The sequence below is a fragment of the Puma concolor genome, chromosome D3 (genome assembly GCF_028749965.1).
Source record: "Puma concolor isolate L17-30 chromosome D3, mPumCon1.1.hap2, whole genome shotgun sequence".
In the NCBI taxonomy this organism is placed as follows: Eukaryota; Metazoa; Chordata; class Mammalia; order Carnivora; family Felidae; genus Puma; species Puma concolor.
Window position 1 is genome coordinate 161,243 of NC_141678.1, and position 18,144 is coordinate 179,386.

Sequence of the window (18,144 nt, forward strand, 5' to 3'; positions counted from 1 at the left end):
AGAGAAATCAAGGAATTGATGTCATTTACAACTGCACTGAAAACCATAAAATACCCAGGGATAAACCCAACCAAAGAGAGAAAAGGTCAGTACAGTTAAAACAGTAGAGGGTCTCCTGGGTGGCTCAGTCGGTTAAGTGCTGTCTTCGGTTCTGGGCATGATCCTGCATTTGTAGGATTGAGTCCCTTGACGGGCCCTGTGCTGACAGCTCAGAGTCTGGAGCCTGCCTCAGAGTCTGTGTCTCTCTCTCTCTCTCTCTGACCCCCCCCCCCACTCATGCACTGTCACTTGCTCGCTCACTCTCTCAAATATAAATAAACATTAAAAAAAATTAAAAGAACAAACCATACAACGTCTATAAAAGAAGTTGAAGAAGACACAAAGAAATGAAAAAAAAAATCCCATGCACATGGATTAGAAGAACAAATATTGTTAAAATGTCAATACTACCCAAAGCAATCGACAAATTCAATGTAATTCCTATCAAAATAACACTAGCATTTTTCACAGAGCTAGAGACAACAATCCTAAAATTGCATGGAATCAGAAAAGACCCCAAGGAGCCAAAGTAATGTTGAAAAAGAAAAACAAAGATGGAGACATTACAACTCTGGACTTTATGGTGCATTAGAAAGCCGCAATCATCAAGACAGTATGGTACGGGCACAAGAACAGATACATAGGTCAAAGGACCAGAATAGGGAACCCAGAAATGGAGCCTCAAACATATGGCTGAATCATCTTTCACAAAGTAGGAAAGAATATCCAAAGGAAAAAGAAGAGTCTCTTCAGCAAATGGTACTGGGAAAACTGGACAGTGAGAAGTATGAGCCTGGACTATGTTCTTAAACTTCTCTCTCTCTCTCTCTCTCTCTCTCTCTCTCTCTCTCTCTCTCTCTCTCTCTCTGACACACACACACACACACACACACACACACACACACACACCCCTCAAAATGGATGAAAGATCTAAATGTAAGACAGGAAACCATCAAAATCCTAGAGGAGAAAACAAGCAACCTACCTCTTTGAACCTGACCGCAACAACTTGCTTGTCATTTCTCCAGAAGCAAGGGCAAGAAAACCAAAATAAACTATTGGGACCTCAAGGTAAAAAGCTTCTGCACAACAGAGGACACAATCAGGAAAACTAAAAGGAAACTTAATGGAATGGGAGAAGATATTTGCAGGTGACATATCAGATAAAGGGTTAGTATCCAAAATCTATAAAAAACTGATCCCACTCAACACCCAAGAATCAAATAATCCAGAGAAGAAATGGGCAAAAGACATGAAGAGACACTTTAACAAACAGGACATCTAGATTGGTCACACGTGAAAAGATGCTCAACCTCATTCCTCATAAGTGAAATACACATCAAAATCACAATGAGATATCCCCTCACGCCTATCAGAATGGCTAAAATTAACATCTCAGGAAACGACAGATGTTGGCAAGGATGCAAAGGGAAAGTTTTGCAATGCTGGTGGGAATGCAAAATGGTGTAGCCACTCTGGAAAATAGTATGGAGATTCGCTACAAAAACCAAAAGTAGAACTGCACTAGGACCCAGCAATTGCACTGCCAGGTACTTACACAAAGGATACATTAATGATGACTCCAAGTGGCACATACACTCCAATGTTTATAGCAGCATTATCAACAATAGCTACATTATGCAAAGAGGCCAAATGACCATTGACAGATGAATGGATAAAGAAGATGTATATTCATACCATGGAATATTACACGGCGATCAAAAGGAGTGAAATCTTGCTATTTTCAACAACGTGGAGTGAAATGGACTTTATTATGATAAGTAAAATATGTCAGAGAAAGACACACATCATATTAAATTCCACAGATGAGAGAATTCATAACACTGAAGAATGTAGTGAAAGGAAAGCAAAAACAAGATACAAACAGAGATGGAGTCAAACGATAAGACACCGTTAAATAGAGGGAAGAAGCTCAGGGTTCCTGGAGGGTTACTGAATAGGGGTATGGGCTAAATGGGTGATGGGCATTAGAGACAGCACTTGGGATGAGTACTGGATATATTTTTGTAATTGACGGATCACTAAATTCTAATCCTAAAACTGTATTCCACTATAAGGTAACTAACTTGGGGTTAAATTTTAAAAAAGAAGAAATATTAAAAATAAGTAAAGAAATATACTACCAGTCAAAAGAAAAGAATATATAAATCGGGCTCTTTTAGTGGAAATGAAAGACCAAAATTGTTACCGACAAGAAAGGATCAGAGAAAACATCAAGATACAATGGTAAAACAACTAGTAGGGCACTAAATATATACCTATCAATAATTACTCTAATGTAAATCGACTAAATGCTCCAATCAAAAGACATTGGATAGGGGGTCAGAATGGACCAAAAAAAAAAAAAAAAAGAAAAGAAAAGAAAAGTAAAGAAAAAAGAAAAGAAAAGAAACAAACAAACAAAACAAGGCCTATCTAGGTACTGCCTACAAAGCCTTATTTGGACTTAAGTCACCTGCAGATTTAAATGGAGGGAATGAAAAAACATTTTTCATGCCAATAATATCAAAAGAAACCCAGTACCAATACTTATATCGGGCAAAAAAACTTTAAAATCGAGACTGTAGTTTGGTACCCTTTAGGTCAATACCTAGTAGTAAAATTGCATGCACCCAATATTTATAGCAGCTTTATCAACAGTAGCTAAATTATGGAGAGCCCAAGTATCCATCAAGTGATGAAGGTATAAAGAAGTTGTGTGGTCTGTGTATGTGTGTGTCTGTGTATTCATGTATACGCATGTGTGTGTGTGTATATATATATATTCATACATACATACATACATACATATGTATATACAATCAAATATGTCTCAGCTTCAAAAAGAATGAAATCCTGCCATTTGCAACGATGTGGATGGATCTAGAATATGTTATGTTAAGTGAAATATGTCAATCAGAGAAAGACAAATATATGATTTCACTCGTGGAATTGAAGAAACAACACAGATGAAAACATGGGAAGGGGGCAGGAAAAGAGAAGAGTGGTAACAAACTACATGTGTCTCTTAACGATAGAGGAAAAAAAAGTGAAGGTTCATGGAGGGAGATGGTTCAGCACTGGGCTAGATGGGGGACCTGTATTAAGAAGAGCACTTGTTGTGATGAGCACTGGGTGTTGTATGTAAGGGATGAATCACTGAATTCTACTCACGAATCCGAGAATGCACTGTATGTCAACTAAGACTTAAATTTAAAAAATAAATAAAGCTGTAACAAGAGATGAAGACAAACACTATCTCATACTAAAGGGGACAACCAAACAAGAAGATCCAATGATTATAAATTTTGATGCCCCCAACATGCAAACACCAAGTATATAAAACATTTAACAACAACCATAAAAGAACTCATTTATAATAATATAACGATATTAGAGGACTTTAACACATAACTCACATCGATGGACAGAACCTGTAAATAGAAATTCAACAAGGAAACAATGGCTTTGAATCACACACTGGACCAGATGGGTTTAACAGATATATTCAGAACACTCCATACTAAAATGACAGAGTACAGATTCTTTTCAAGTGCACATGGGGCATTCTCCATAATTGATCACATTCTAGGTCACAAAGCAGGCCTCAACAGGTACCCAAAGACAGAGATCAGACCAAGCATTTTTTCTGACCACAAAGCTAAGAAACTTGAAGTTAACCACGTGTGCGTGCGCATGCGCGCGCGCGCACACACACACACACACACACACACACACACACACACACACTAAGGGGGAAAGGCCACAAATAAAGGGAGGTTAAATAACATGCTACCAAATGAATGGGTCAAACAGGAAATCAATGAGAAAATACACTGAAACTAATGAAAATGAAAATACACTGGTAAAAATATTTGGAATGCGGCAGAAGCAGTCTATGATGGAAGTATATAGCAGTACAAGCCTACCATAAAGAGCAAGAAAAATCCCAAACAATCCTAACTTATAACTAAAGGAATGAGAAGAACAGCCGAAGGAAGGAAAAAATAGAGATTAAGGCAGAAATAAGGAATATAGAAACCAAAAAGACACTAGACCAAATCAATGAAACCAGGGGCTGGTTCCTTGAAAACAGTAATCAACATGAAAACCTCCTAGGCAGAGTTTTCACAAAGAAGAAAGAAAGGACTCAAGTAAATAAAATCACAAATAACACAGGAGAAATAACAGTCAATGCCACAAAAATACAGTTATAAGATAATATTATGAAAATCTATATGCAACAAATTGGACACTCTGAGAAAAATGGAACAATTCCTAGAAACACACAAACTACCAAAACTGAAACGGGAAGATACATAAAATCTGAAAACAGAAAGAAATCAAATCAGTAATAAAAAAATTTCCCCCCAACACAAGAGTTCAGGGCCAGATGGCTTCACTAATGAATTCTACCATCCATTTAAGGAAGAGATAATATGTATTCTTCTCGAATTATTACAAAAAATAAAAAAAGAAGGAAAACTTACAAATTCATCTTATGAGGCCATCATTACCCTGATACCAAAACCAGTTAAAGCCTCCACTAAAAATGAAAACTGCCAGGGCTCCTGTGTGGCTCGATGGGTTTAGTGTCCAAATCTTAATTTTGGATTAGGACATTATCTTGCAGCGCATGGGTTCGAGTCCCACGTTGGACCCTGTGCTGACAGTGTGGAGCATGGCTAGGATTCTCCCTCTCCCTTTCTCTGCCCCTCCCTCACTTTTATGTACTCTATGTCTCTTAGTAAATAAATACTTTAAATATGTTAAAAATTTTTAAATAAAACTACAGACCAATATCCCGACGAATATGTATGCATAAATTCACATCAAAATACCTTCAAATTAAAGTCAATAATACATTAGTAGAATCATTTACCATAATCAAGTGGGATATATTCCCGGACTGCAAGGATGGTTCCACATTCACAGATCAGTCAACATGATGCACCACAGTAATAGAAGAAAGGATAAGAACAATATGATGCTTTCAAGACATGCAGGGAAATGATTTGACAAAATGTCACATCCATTCATGATAAACCCCCCTAGCAAGTATATTGGTACTCAACCTACCTGCAGATAATAAAGATCATCTATGACAAACCCACAGCTCATCTCATCCTCAATGGGGAAAAATTGAAAGTTTTTCTTCCAAGGTCGGGGACAAGACAGGGATGATCCCTCTCACCACTGTTATTCCACATAGTACTGTAAGTTTTAGCCACAGCAATAAGACAACAAAAAGAAATAAGAGGCATCCAAATTGGCAAGGAAGAAATAGAACTTTCACTATTTGGAAATGACATGATGCTCTCTATAGAAAACATGAAAGACTCCCCCCAAAATTGTTAGAATTGATATATGAATTCGAGAAATCAAAATATACAGAAATCAATGTACATAAATCTATTGCATTTCTGTAGACAAATAATAAATTAACAGAAAGAGAAAGTAAGGGATCAATCCCATTGACAGGTGCACCAAATACCCCAAGATACCTGGAATAAACCTAACCAAAGAGGTAAAAGATCTGTACTCTAAAGGCTGTGAAACACTGATGAAAGAAATGGAAGAGGACACAAAGAAAAGGAAGTACATTTCATGTTCACGGATAGGAAGAACAAAATACTGTTAAAAGGTCTACACTCCACAAAAAAAAATCTACACATGTAATGAAATCCCTGTCACACAAACAACACATTTGTCACAGAACTAGAACAAATAGTCCCAAAATATGTATGGAGTGGCCAAGACCCCAAACAGCCAAAAGAAACTGAAGACCAAAACTAAAGCTGGAGACATCACGCTTCTAGACTTTAGGTTATATTACAAAGCTGTACTGAACAGAACAGTTTGGTACTGGCAACCAACAACAACAACAAAAACACAGACGCAGAGACCAATAGAATGGAAACCCAGGCATGAACTCATACATATATGGTCAATTAATTCTCAACAAAGCAGGAAAGGATATCCAATGGGGAAAAAAAAAGATACTCTTGGGACACATGTGTGGCTCCACAGCGTGTGACTGTGGATTCAGCTCCGATCATGATCTCAGGGCAGTGCAGAGCATGCGTAGGATTCTCTCTCTCCATTTCTCTCTGCCCCTCTTCTGCATGTTCTCTCTCCCACTCTGTCTCTCTCTCTCTCTTTCTCTCTCTCAAAAATAAATACATAAACTTTAAAAAAGTGTCCTCGGGGCGCCTGGGTGGCGCAGTCGGTTAAGCGCCCGACTTCAGCCAGGTCACGATCTCGCGGTCCGTGAGTTCGAGCCCCGCGTCGGGCTCTGGGCTGATGGCTCAGAGCCTGGAGCCTGTTTCCGATTCTGTGTCTCCCTCTCTCTCTGCCCCTCCCCCGTTCATGCTCTGTCTCTCTCTGTCCCAAAAAAAATAAATAAACGTTAAAAAAAAAAAAATTAAAAAAAAAAAAAAAGTGTCCTCAACATGTGGTTTTGGAAAACCTAGACAGCAACCTGCAAAACAAAACAAAAACACAACCGGACCACTTTCTTACAACATACACAAAAATAAATCCAACATGAATAAAGAACTATGTGTGAAACCTGAAACCATAAAAATCCCAGAGGATACCTAACACAGGCAGTATCTTATTTGACATTGGCTGTACAAACATCTTTGTAGATATATCTCCTGAGGTAAGGGAAACACAAGCAAAAATAATGGGACTTCCTAAAAATAAAAAGCTTCTGTCACAAAGGAAATAATCAACAAAACTAAAACACCTACAGAATAATATTTGTAAACGACATCTGATAAAGGGTTACTGTCCAAAATATATAAAGTTATACAGCACCCAAAAAATGAGAAATCCAATTAAAAATGGGCAGATGACATGAATGGACATTTTCCCAAGGTGACATAAACATAGCCAAGAGACACATGAAAAGATGCTCAGCATTACTCATCTTCAGGGAAATACGATTCAAAAGTACAATGAGATAACACGTCACATCTGTGAGAATGACTAAAATCAATGAATGATGAAACAGCAGGTGTTGGCAAGGATGTGGGAAAAGAGAAACCCTCTTGCATTGTGGGAAGGAATGCAAACTGGTGCAGCCACTCTGGAAAACATCATGGAGATTCGTCAAAAAAAAATGGAAATAGAACTATGTTACGATCCAGCAATTTCACTACGAGGTATTTACAGAAAGAATACAAAAATAATTCTTCAAAGGGATACATGCACCATGAGTTTACAGCAGCATTTTCTACAACCGCCAAATTACAGAAACTGCCCAAGCATCCATCAACTGATGACTAAACTGAGATGTAGTATATGGAATGTAATATTATTTAGCCATAAAAACATGAAATCTAGTCATTTTCCACGAGGTGGATGGAGTGAGAGAATGTTATGCTGGGTGAAATAAGCCTGTCAGAGAAACACAAATAGCAGATGATTTCACTAACATATGGAAATGAAACAAAACAAAGGGGGGGGGGGAGGAGACAGTGACAAACAGACTCTTAACTAGAAAACAAACTGAGGGGTTCCACAGTGAGGTGGGGGAATGGGTGAAACAGCTGCTGGGGATTAAGTGCACCTGGGATGAGCACCAGGTGACGCGTGGAAGTGTTGCTCTATATTGTACACCTGAAACTAATATTACACTGTATGTTTACTAAGTGCAATTTAAAGTAAAAGATAACATAAGGTTAAGACACCTACCTACCAGGTTTTCTGCAGTTTTAAATCTCTTCATTAGGTTGGAAAAATAACCATAAATTTTTTTAAAAAGCATGTATGATGTGGGGGACAGTTTGTGCCCTTACCTCGGTCTCTGGTTCCAGCAGGACTCGGAAAGTGGGTCCCAGCTCATTCTTCTAGAAGGTCCTGAGACGAACATTTCGTGTATTCAAGTCCTAATGGAATGCAGCTCCCGTTCTTCTGAATTTCTGTCAGGGTTTCTTCCCGGAAACAAGCCTGAATCTGGAACAAACCATTGACTGCATCGATGAGGTGATGTCGTGGGACCCTGCAATGTCTTGTGCAAATACTGTCTGGGAAGGGGAGGAATGAAACACGGGAACAGCCCAGAAAATGCAAGGGCCTGTGCAGCTCAGCAACCAGCTTGCCCAGGGAAGCCACCCAGCACCCACTCCTCAGCACTCAGTACAATAAGACAAAATCTCTCTGGCGACTCAGGAGATGCCAAGTTGCTGCAAAGCTCCCAAGGTCTCCCCTGGGGCGGGCGGCAGAACCCGCTGGAAACACAGCTCTGCTCTCTGTCCTGAGACAGCGGTAGAGGCCCTGTGTCCTCTGGGAGCAAAAGCAGCCCTTCCTGCTCTGAAGTGCCCTGGGTCAGAAAAGCCGATGGTGCGCCCTCTGCTGGCCATCAATGCCTAGGCAGAGGAGCCCGCCCCTCCGGGTCTGTGGTGCTTGAGCTCTCTCTGCTGGCCACCATAGGAATTCCTGCAATGTTGAAGGCCCTGGTCGCTCAGCTGAGGGACTGAAGGTGCTCTGAGCAACTCCGCCTGTTCTCCACAATGGGAAGGGTCTTAGTGACAGGGCCTGGGACACAAAGAAATCTTTTCCTTCTCCTTTTTTTTTTGAGTGAAGAATGAAACCGAATTTATTAACATAATGACATCATTTGTAATGTTTTAAGCAATGTCCACGGAAATATAGACCTCCAATTTACACATGCTGAGCAAAAGTTAATTCTGTTTACCACCAGAGTATTTAGGTTAGATAAAGAATTGACACCTTTGAGAGAGAGATAACTGCTTCCAGCTATGGAATGAATGAGTCCTAGGGATACAAGAGACAGCCAATGGAATAGAGTCAATCCTGTAATAATATTGTTGCATGCTTTCACAGGATTGCTACACTTGTGCTGAAGTACAACATAATTTATAGACATATGGAATGACTACAATGTATGCCTAAAACTAATACAACATATGTGAGAAGAATATTTCAATGAAAAGTTGACATCCTTTACGCTATCTTTAATTTATCTTTTTTTTGCCAATAAACTATCATTCCTGGGTCACTTGGGTGGCTTAGTCAGTTAAGCGTCCAACTTCCCCTCGGGTCATGATCTTGCAGTCCATGAGATTGAGCCCTGCGTCAGGTTCTGTCCTGACAGCTCAGAGCCTGGAGCTTGCCTCAGATTTGGTGTCTCCTGCTCTCTCCCCCCTCCCTCCCTCCCTCAGGCTCTCTCCAAAAAATAAATACAGAAACATTATAAATTTAAAAAAATCATTCCTAATTTAGAATCTGTGAAATTCCATTTATACTAGATTCTCTAACATCACCATCTTGATGTTGAGAGCTTATCTGAATAGTCACTAATAATATCTTTGATGACACGTATGTGACAGGGTCAGCATGCAACTTACAGGGAGCTACACATCTGTTATGAATTTACTGTATGTATCCATGGCTAATATTTCCAATGAAATGTGCTTTAGGTATACAGATTTATGAAATAATGTCCATCAGTCATATAGGTCAAATTCCAATAGGACCATTATGCCTTCAATTACTAATTGTCATCTTTTCAAAATTAAAAGAAAGCTGGGACAAGAAAATGTCTTTGAATTTGATGTAAGAGAAGACTATGGTGTTTTAAAGGGTTCACCTACCATCTGGTATCCTCAGTTTCGCTGTGGACAGGAGGATAAAAACCCACGATCTTGATGCACACTGCTAGTTCCAGAGGGAGAATATGGACCTTCTTGTCAAATACTTTTTATCAATATCAGCAGTTCACTTCTGCCAGGTCCAGACTGCCAGACCTGGGGGCAACACAATGTCTGATGCCTGGGTTCAGAACATGAGGAAGACCAGCTGGTAGGTAGCGGCGGGGAAATCCAACAGGGCCTGGGGCAGTGAGGGAGATGGGTCCGGGTCCCCTCCCCACAGGGCGGCTCTAGTGTTTACCGGCCAAAGAGCAGCACACTCTCCCTCAAGACATCCCTCTCCATGACAGAACATGAGGCTGTGCCCCCACAATTCCAGGAGAAATGAGGGATACCCATCTTTTCAAATGCAATAGCCTCTGCAAAGCTTGGACCCAGAGATGTTGGAGTCTCGGAGTCACACAACATTGATGCCCATGATACCTGCCATTTCTGCCCCAGCACTCAGAGACACTTCTTACATCCCCTCTCCCCTGGCCCATCTCACCCCGTCCACATTCCTGGACCAGGTCTCTACTTTCTCCTTGTACTTCCTCTTCGTCTCTGTTTCTCTCTAACCACATCTCTCTCTATTTCTTCCTTTCACTCTCTAGGGCTTGCCCAATTCCCCTATCACAAATTCAATGTCTCTCTCCCTGCCTGTCTCTTTCTCCACCTCTCCCCAGGCTTCAAGATATCTGCTCTGTGCATGCAGCCCTGTCCAGAAGCACAGGGCACTCCTGTCTCTCCCTCTCTCGTGTCTTGTTTTGTCCCAGGCCCTGATCACAATGGGGGAGAATCCCCTGTACAGCAGCTGTTCATGTTGACATTTGCTAGAGCAATGCTGGCAGCATGTGGACAGGCAGACATTTACCATGGTGGCTAATCCATGACCCAAAAGCTTCTGGAGGGCTGGCTGCTTCCCTAAGCTGGGAGGAAAAATGGGCTCAGAGGTTTCGGGGTGCCTGGAGCAAAGTGGATTGGCTTGGCCGATGTAGAAGGAGCCATATGCTTACCCACAACTCTCCTGGGTGGTGTCCAAGGAACCTATCTCAGACCATGGAGCTCTACCCTCCCCATCCCTCAATAAGGCAACAGGGGAAGTTTTGTGGGACATCATGGGGGACATCATTTGTGACTCACCACAAAAGCTGCACCATTTGCCCCCTTGAGGCCACCTAGATTGGTGCTATTGGGGGAAGCTGGTAAGGTGCACAAGGGCACAAGAGCTGAGTTAACGCAGGGCCTCCTTATCGGTCTCCTGAATCCATTCCTCACCATCGGAAGAGACCCTTTCCTGGAGACAGATACCTGCCCTCCTCACAGCATGAACCCCATCAACTAGCACGCACGCCATGTGCTCATGAGTATCTATCTACAGATATAACAACCACCACCAGATCTCCCTAAAGGATGTATCCAACTCCTCAGATGGAACTATAGGTCCCTTCCAGGAATCACAACCCCAAAGGATGATCTATCTTCTTCCACCAATCCTGTACATACTATGTGTTGGCTAACTGCATATACAGGAACCCCAAAGTGTACGCTTGATGGGGAATGAGTGTTGATTTTCCTGGAAGCAGACGCTGACACAGAAACACAACTGTGACAAGTGTATTAGGGGACATTAGGAAGGACAAAGTGGAGTGGACAGGGTGGGCAGGGAAAGCATTCAGGCCGAGGGGCAGATTAGACACCATCTCTAAATATATAATAACCATAGCTGGTTTGTAATGGTTCATTGTCCTCTTCAAATTTCAAACGGATTGCCCTCTACATCAAAGTGATTTTGAGTTATTGCAACGGGATCCTCTGTTCTCCTCTATGCATTTTGTCTTCTACAATACATCTGTGGCCTTGGATGAGCACATATTTGTGTGGCTGCATTTGTATGTCTACCTCAGATCTTAGATGTAGATGCCTGAATATACACATTCTCATACTTATCTTTTCCTTCTTTGTAAAGTAGGACCTGAATTTTAATAGAAAAGACACAGGGGTCTTTGTTGTATCTTTTGAAACAGGAATTGCCAATCTCCCAACCTCAGGCATTATACCCTTAGTTTCATGAAACTGAATGAATATCTGTTGATGATCTTCTGTGTGCGGATACATTCATTTCCACCCTGAGAAGGGTGAATGCCCACTCATCCCATACATTTTACAAATTCCTTATGTGCTTAACCACCTCTTCATCGCACTGACCTCAGAGACCAACATTGTTCCTGCTTCTCAGATTACAATGCTGAGGCTCTGAGATGGCCCCACTGAGAGCTGGCATTAGGGCTGAGACAGCAGGATCACAGGCAGTGCCTCTGGAAATTGTGAGGGAAGTTTCAAAGATGTAAACTTTCATGCAGGATGGTGACAGTAGGTTCAGGGGTGCGGTGACAAGATTCCAGCAGGGGCGTTTCCTGGCCAACCCTGATTTCCCTGCTAAGAGTCTGATTCAGGCTGAAGGCCAAGGAAGCCACACAGCTAATCTACAACATTTCATCACAGTTAGTCTCACAGAGGCACACAAACTTAGGCAGACAAGCATCCCATAAGAACCAAGGTAAAATACAAATCTCCAGGGCATTCTTTCACAAGGATCCAGAACCTTCAGGAGAACCTCCAAGGGAAACAACAGTCTTTATTTAGATAATGAACTAGGTGCACTTTGGCCACAATGACATTTCAGAGATGATACCTGCATGAACTATCCTTGAACCCATACAGTAGCTCTGTGTGGATGCCACTCTGCGCTCACTATCCCTGCCCAGGTTGTGGGCCCTGCCACAAATGGCCTCCAACTCCATCTCACTGAGTCCAGCACCCTCCTCTCTGTACCATCTCAGCTCTTCCTTCTCATGCACAGTCTCCAATTCATTTCCATGAGTTTCATGTCTCTGTCTCTTGTACTTGAGGACCCATTAATGGAGCTGCCATTATTGTAGACCAGAAGCTCCATGTAATTTAACGCATGTGACTCTCTCCCCATTAGGACAGTTGAAGCCCCTGATGGTAAGGGTTTGCCTTATCTCTCACACAGCCAGGGACATGGACTGTGTGCAAGGCACATCTGCAGAACTGATATGCCTGCTTTTCTATTAAAAGACTCTTTCCTTCTCCACAAAGGATATATTCAGCCCAGCTCAATAATGGAAATGACACAGCCCAACATATGTATGTCCTGAGAAACTTGAGGAATCTTAACAGTGTCCTCATCCAGCAGCATCCTTGCATTACAAAGCATGTGAGGCCATCTCTACGTCTTCTCAAAGACTCAACAACATAGAAGCTGAACATGCTGAACATGTCAACTCATACAGCTCAGTTCATCTCACAAATAGTCAAGGTGGAGGTGGTGGGTCCTGTCCCACCATCAAGGAGCTGGATGTAGCCCATAGAGCCCATGAACAGTGAAAATTGTATCTCTGCAGGGTGGACCTGGGAAAGAAGGAGGTTCTCTTGCATACATAGGGACCTACAGAACAGAAGTGACAGCTGTGTTGGTATGACAGACAGAAGCAGAACGCCCACAGGAGCTGAAACACAATGAAGCAGGTGTCAGCACCTGGCCCCTCGTTCATTCATGGGTTCTAGTAGAACAGAGCATCAGTGTCAGAAAACTCTACCCTTCCATGAGGTCCCACCTATAGCCTGAAAGTTCCAGATGCCGCAAGGAGAAACTACTGTCTCCAAACATCACTGCACATGTTTACAAATGCAGAAAGCCAAGGAGTCCTATTCTAGAAGATTGATGGCATTAATGCCAGTCTAATAAAGGAACGTATTCCAGTGAGGCAGGCATCTGTGTCCAGGATCCCTCTGGTGTTCTCTTCCACCAGATCTGCAGACTTTTTCTTTGCACATTGAGAACAGACAGAACATGAAGGAATGAAAGAAATGACCAGAACCACACAGAGATCCAGGGCCACCCCAAGGTCAAAGATCTACCTGCCATCCCATGCCTGTCCTCACTCTGCTTCCCTCCCTGACAAAGACATCTTCTGTGCAAGGCCACAGAGACCTCTGAGGAGATGGGGATTCCTGGAGTCCTGCAGAGGGCCTGAAAATGTGTTTTCTGAGAGAAACACGTTACCTGTGCCTATTCATTGGTCTCAAGTACATTTATCTTAATTCACAGGTAATTCAGCTTTTAAATATAATATGAGTTGCAGAGCTATTTTGTCCCATTGAAAAAGGGAGGTAGAAATTCTACATAAAAGAATGAACAGAAACATGTCTCGATTTCAGGTGTAAAACCCCCATGAGGTATCATGAGACAAAGTACCAGTTACAACTGCTCCCACGACAGAAGAGAACTTGCTCATATAAACACAACTGAAGAACTCTGTGATGTACTGGCCCTGCAGGTAATCACTGATTCTCTCCCTTCACGACTGCAGTTCCACGTACATTTTTTATTACACGTGCCACTTCTGAAAATTCAGAGTATTTCCACCTAGGGGACAACTGGAGAAATTCTCTATCGTACATTTACCAACACAGAAGGACCAGTAATGAATTATGAAATTTTTCTAAGAAACCTCAGCACTGCACACAGCACACAATATAATGTTGGAAAGAGTTTTTATCTATTCCAGTCACAAGGCTCATAGAAGACATTCTGAACAAATTCATGGCCTACACTGAAATAGGAAAAAATGAAAATAATCAGGATAATCCTGTGTAAAGAAGGTGTGGAAGGAGTCAGACGCTCAGAAGACTTGAGGCTGCAGTGAAGTGTCATCCTCCTCAAGTTATTTCCACAAACACTAAGTGAGAGCCACGTGGTCCTCAGCCTCCATGCACTTGTGGCATCCAGAGGCACTAGCTAACATGATGATGTTACAGTGGAGAAGCCTGGAGGCTTGTGAGGACGTAAATCAAACAGTAAAGACACCAGAGGAAAAATAAAACCAGACAAGGCCAGATAAAAGTTTCCAGAAAGTATTGCAACTGAAACTAGCAACAGAATTTACCTTGTCTTTCTCTGCATCCTTGGTAGAGACACCACTGATATTGCCCATGGGAGCTGCATCACGTCTTAGGTCTCATAAAGGATGGATGTGGATGGAGGTTGATTCTGATTTGTATAGACTGTGTGGAAGAAAAACAAACCATCCACCACATGTTTCATTATATTCAACTCATTCACACTCTCGGGTCCCTTACCAGGGACAGAGCGTTTTTCATGTGCCTCCGGTGACCCTTGAGGACAAGAGGGAGATCTGATCCTGTCTCTTGAGGAAGGTTTACAGGGCCCTGGTTCAGGTGTTTTTATAACTAATCAAGCAGCTGTGAACAGCTCAGGTCTCAACTAGCTAGAAATTATGTTAGGGGGGTGTTTCATCCCTCAGAGAGCCCAGCACATGGTCTCTGTACCAGCTACATCCTAGGGAGTGCTATGTCTGTCAGCACGTATAAGGCTTCTTTCCTTCTCTATCAGAGACATGTGTTGCCCAGATCACTACGTGGAAATGACTGCCCATTTCATGCATGTCCTGAGAAACTTGAAGAACATTACAACGTCCTCACTCAGGCTGACTTGAAAGCCCTGTGGTGCCATCACTGCATCTCCTCCAAACACATAACAACTAAAAGACACAACGTGTTTTATAAGTCAACTTATACTGGTCATATCATCTTTCCACATGGTGGAGGAGGAAGGTGAGGTCCCAGAGGACCCCAGTTTGGAGAATGTGGGGGTGTCCCAAAGCCCATGGGTGGTGATAAAAGTCAGCTCACAGGATATCACATGGAGGGCACTTCTGGGAAATGAGGAAATATCCTGGAAACCACGTGGACCTGCAGGACAGAAATTAAACTTTTGAGATTTGGTAGGGTAAAAGGTGAAAAATCCAACAACAACACCAACACAAACACTAACATACCTGAACCCCAATGAAGCCAGAATGGTACCTGTCTCCTTCCTCTCCACCTGGTTTCAACAGGGCAGCATCAGTGCCACTAAACTGCACCCTTCTCAATGGGTCCCACCTAGAATTTCTAGGAGTTGGAGGAGACAAAGCAGTGCATTGCTAGCAGCATGATACTATATGTGTCTGCAAATTTAGGGAAGGAAGTGGCTAGTATTAAAGCACCAGAGGGATAATTCCACACTACTAAAGACAGTCTGTTCCACACACACAGTCTTCTATGTCCAGGACTACTCTCCACCCAGATATTCACCACCTCAACAGCTCCGTCTTGGCATAGTAAGAGCTGAAACGATGAGGAAGAATTTTGTTTCCGTACCATCATTTACATCGTTAATCCATTTCAAGTTAATTCTTGGAGTGGTATAAAATAGGGTGTTAAGCTTTATTCTTATACACGTGAATATCCAATTTCCCCTTCGGAGAGAACCCTGCACTGCTGAGGGTTCAGTGCCTGGTGCCACCTGGGATCTAAACCCAAACCAAACCCTAATCCTAACCCTAACACTAACACTAATCCAATACCAAAATCTGACAACACCACGTGCCTGGGGTCGAGGAGCGGTGCAGACTCACTCCACATGGAAACTGGAAACTCACGATGTTGTGTCCCATGCCCGGCTGCAGCTGCCCGAGGTGATTCCTGAGGCCTCCCCGACCAGGGGCCCATCGACTTGTGTGGCCTTGCCAGCCAAAGACTGATCATGACCGGCACGCACCCTTGTGCCCTCAACTCAGCCCTTCGGGGAGACCGCTGCCATGCTGTGGGCATGAGAACTGGAGCCTCCTGGAACCTAACCCTAACCCTAATCCTACCTTGAACCGGGACCCTCCACCGAAACCTAAGCCAGCCTCGAACCCTAATCATACACTTGAGCCGCCCCGTCGCATGGGCCCTCACTTCAGCCTTCGAGCGAGATCACAAGACCAGAGTCGCTTCGGCTCTAGGGACGTCCCTGGACCGACCCTAACTCTAGCTAAGGCTCTCTCCCCATGGGGAACCAATACCAAAGTCTTAAAACAGCATGTGCCTGAGGTCAAGAAGTGGTGCAGGCTCACGTGGCATGGAACCTGAAAGCTTACCTATGTCGTTTCCCAAGCCCGGCTGCAGCTGCCGGATTTCTGAGGACTCCCCGACCAGGGGCCCATAGACTTGTGTGGCCTTGGCTGCCAAAGACTGACCCTGACCAGCACCCTCCCTTGTGCCCTCAAATAAGCCTTATGGGGAGACCATTGCCTTGCTGTGGGTATGGCGCCTGGAAACTCCTGGGACCTAACCCTAACCCTAAACCTACACCCAACCAGACACCTCCAAGGAATCCAAAGCCGGCCTCGAACCCTAACCCTACACTTGAGCCGCCCCGTCGCATGGGCTCTCACTTCAGCCTCGAGAGAGATCACGACACCGGAGTCGCTTCAGCCCTGGCGACATCCCTGGACTGAACCTTAACCCTAGCTAATGATCTCCCCATGGGGACACAATATTCAAGTGACAACGCCACGCACCTAGGGTCCAGAAATGGTGCAGACTTACCCGGCATGGAACCTGGAAGCTCACCACGTCGTTTCCCAGGCCTGGGTTAGCTGCCCGAGAGGATACTGAGGCCACCCCTACCAGGGGCCCATCGACTTGTGTGGCCTTGGAACCAAAGACTGATCCTAAACGGCATCCTCCCTTGTGCCCTCAACACAGCCCTTCGGGGAGACCATTGCTCTCCTGTGGGTTTGGCGCTTGGAGCCTCCTGGGACCTACCCTAACCCTAACCCTACCGCCGAAACGGGGTCCTCCATCAAAATCTAAGCCAGCCTTGAACCCTAACCCTACACCTGAGCCGCCCCGTCCCATGTCCCCTCACTTAAGCCCTCTAAGGAAATCACGAGACTGGAGTCGCTTCGGCCATGGTGACGTCCTTGGACTGAACCCTAACTCTAGCTTAGGCTCTCTACCCATGGTGACCCAATACCACAGTCTGACAACACCACATGCCTGGGATCCAGAAGCGGTGCAGGCTCACTCGGCATGGAACCTGGAAGCACACCATATCATTTCCCAGGCCCAGATGCAGCTGTTGAAAGGATTCCTGAGACCTCCCCGACCAGGGGCCCAACGACTTGTGTGGCCTTGGAAGCCAAAGACTGATCCTGACTGGCACCATCCCTTGTGCCGTCAACTCAGCCCTTTGGGGAGACCACTGCCCTGCTGTGGGTTGGGCGCCTGGAGCCTCCTGGGACCTAACCCTAATCCTAACCCTACCCCAAAATGGACCCCTCGAACGAAACCTAAGCAGCCACGAAACCTAACCCTCCACTTGAGCTGCCCCATCGCATGGGCCCTCACTTCAGCCCCCGAGGGAGATCACGAGACCGGAGTCACGTCAGCCCTGCCGACGCCGCTGGACTGAACCCTAACCCTAGCAAAGGTTCTCTCCCCATGGGGACCCAATTCCAACGTCTGACAACACCACGCACCTGGGGTCCAAAAGCAGTGCAGGCTCACTCGGCATGGAACCTGGAAG

General features: G+C 43.8%; 1 long non-coding RNA gene across 1 annotated transcript in view; it reads right to left on the reverse strand.

Moving 5' to 3' along the window:
• The window catches only part of LOC147575207 (uncharacterized), a 53,114-nt gene that overhangs the window by 11,742 nt on the left and 23,228 nt on the right, over nt 1–18,144 (reverse strand). The window contains exons 3-4 of the long non-coding RNA XR_015242132.1: nt 14,672–14,789; nt 7,845–8,001 (exon numbers count right to left, since the gene is read on the reverse strand). This is a non-coding gene — a long non-coding RNA (uncharacterized LOC147575207). The remainder of the gene's footprint in view (nt 1–7,844; nt 8,002–14,671; nt 14,790–18,144) is intronic.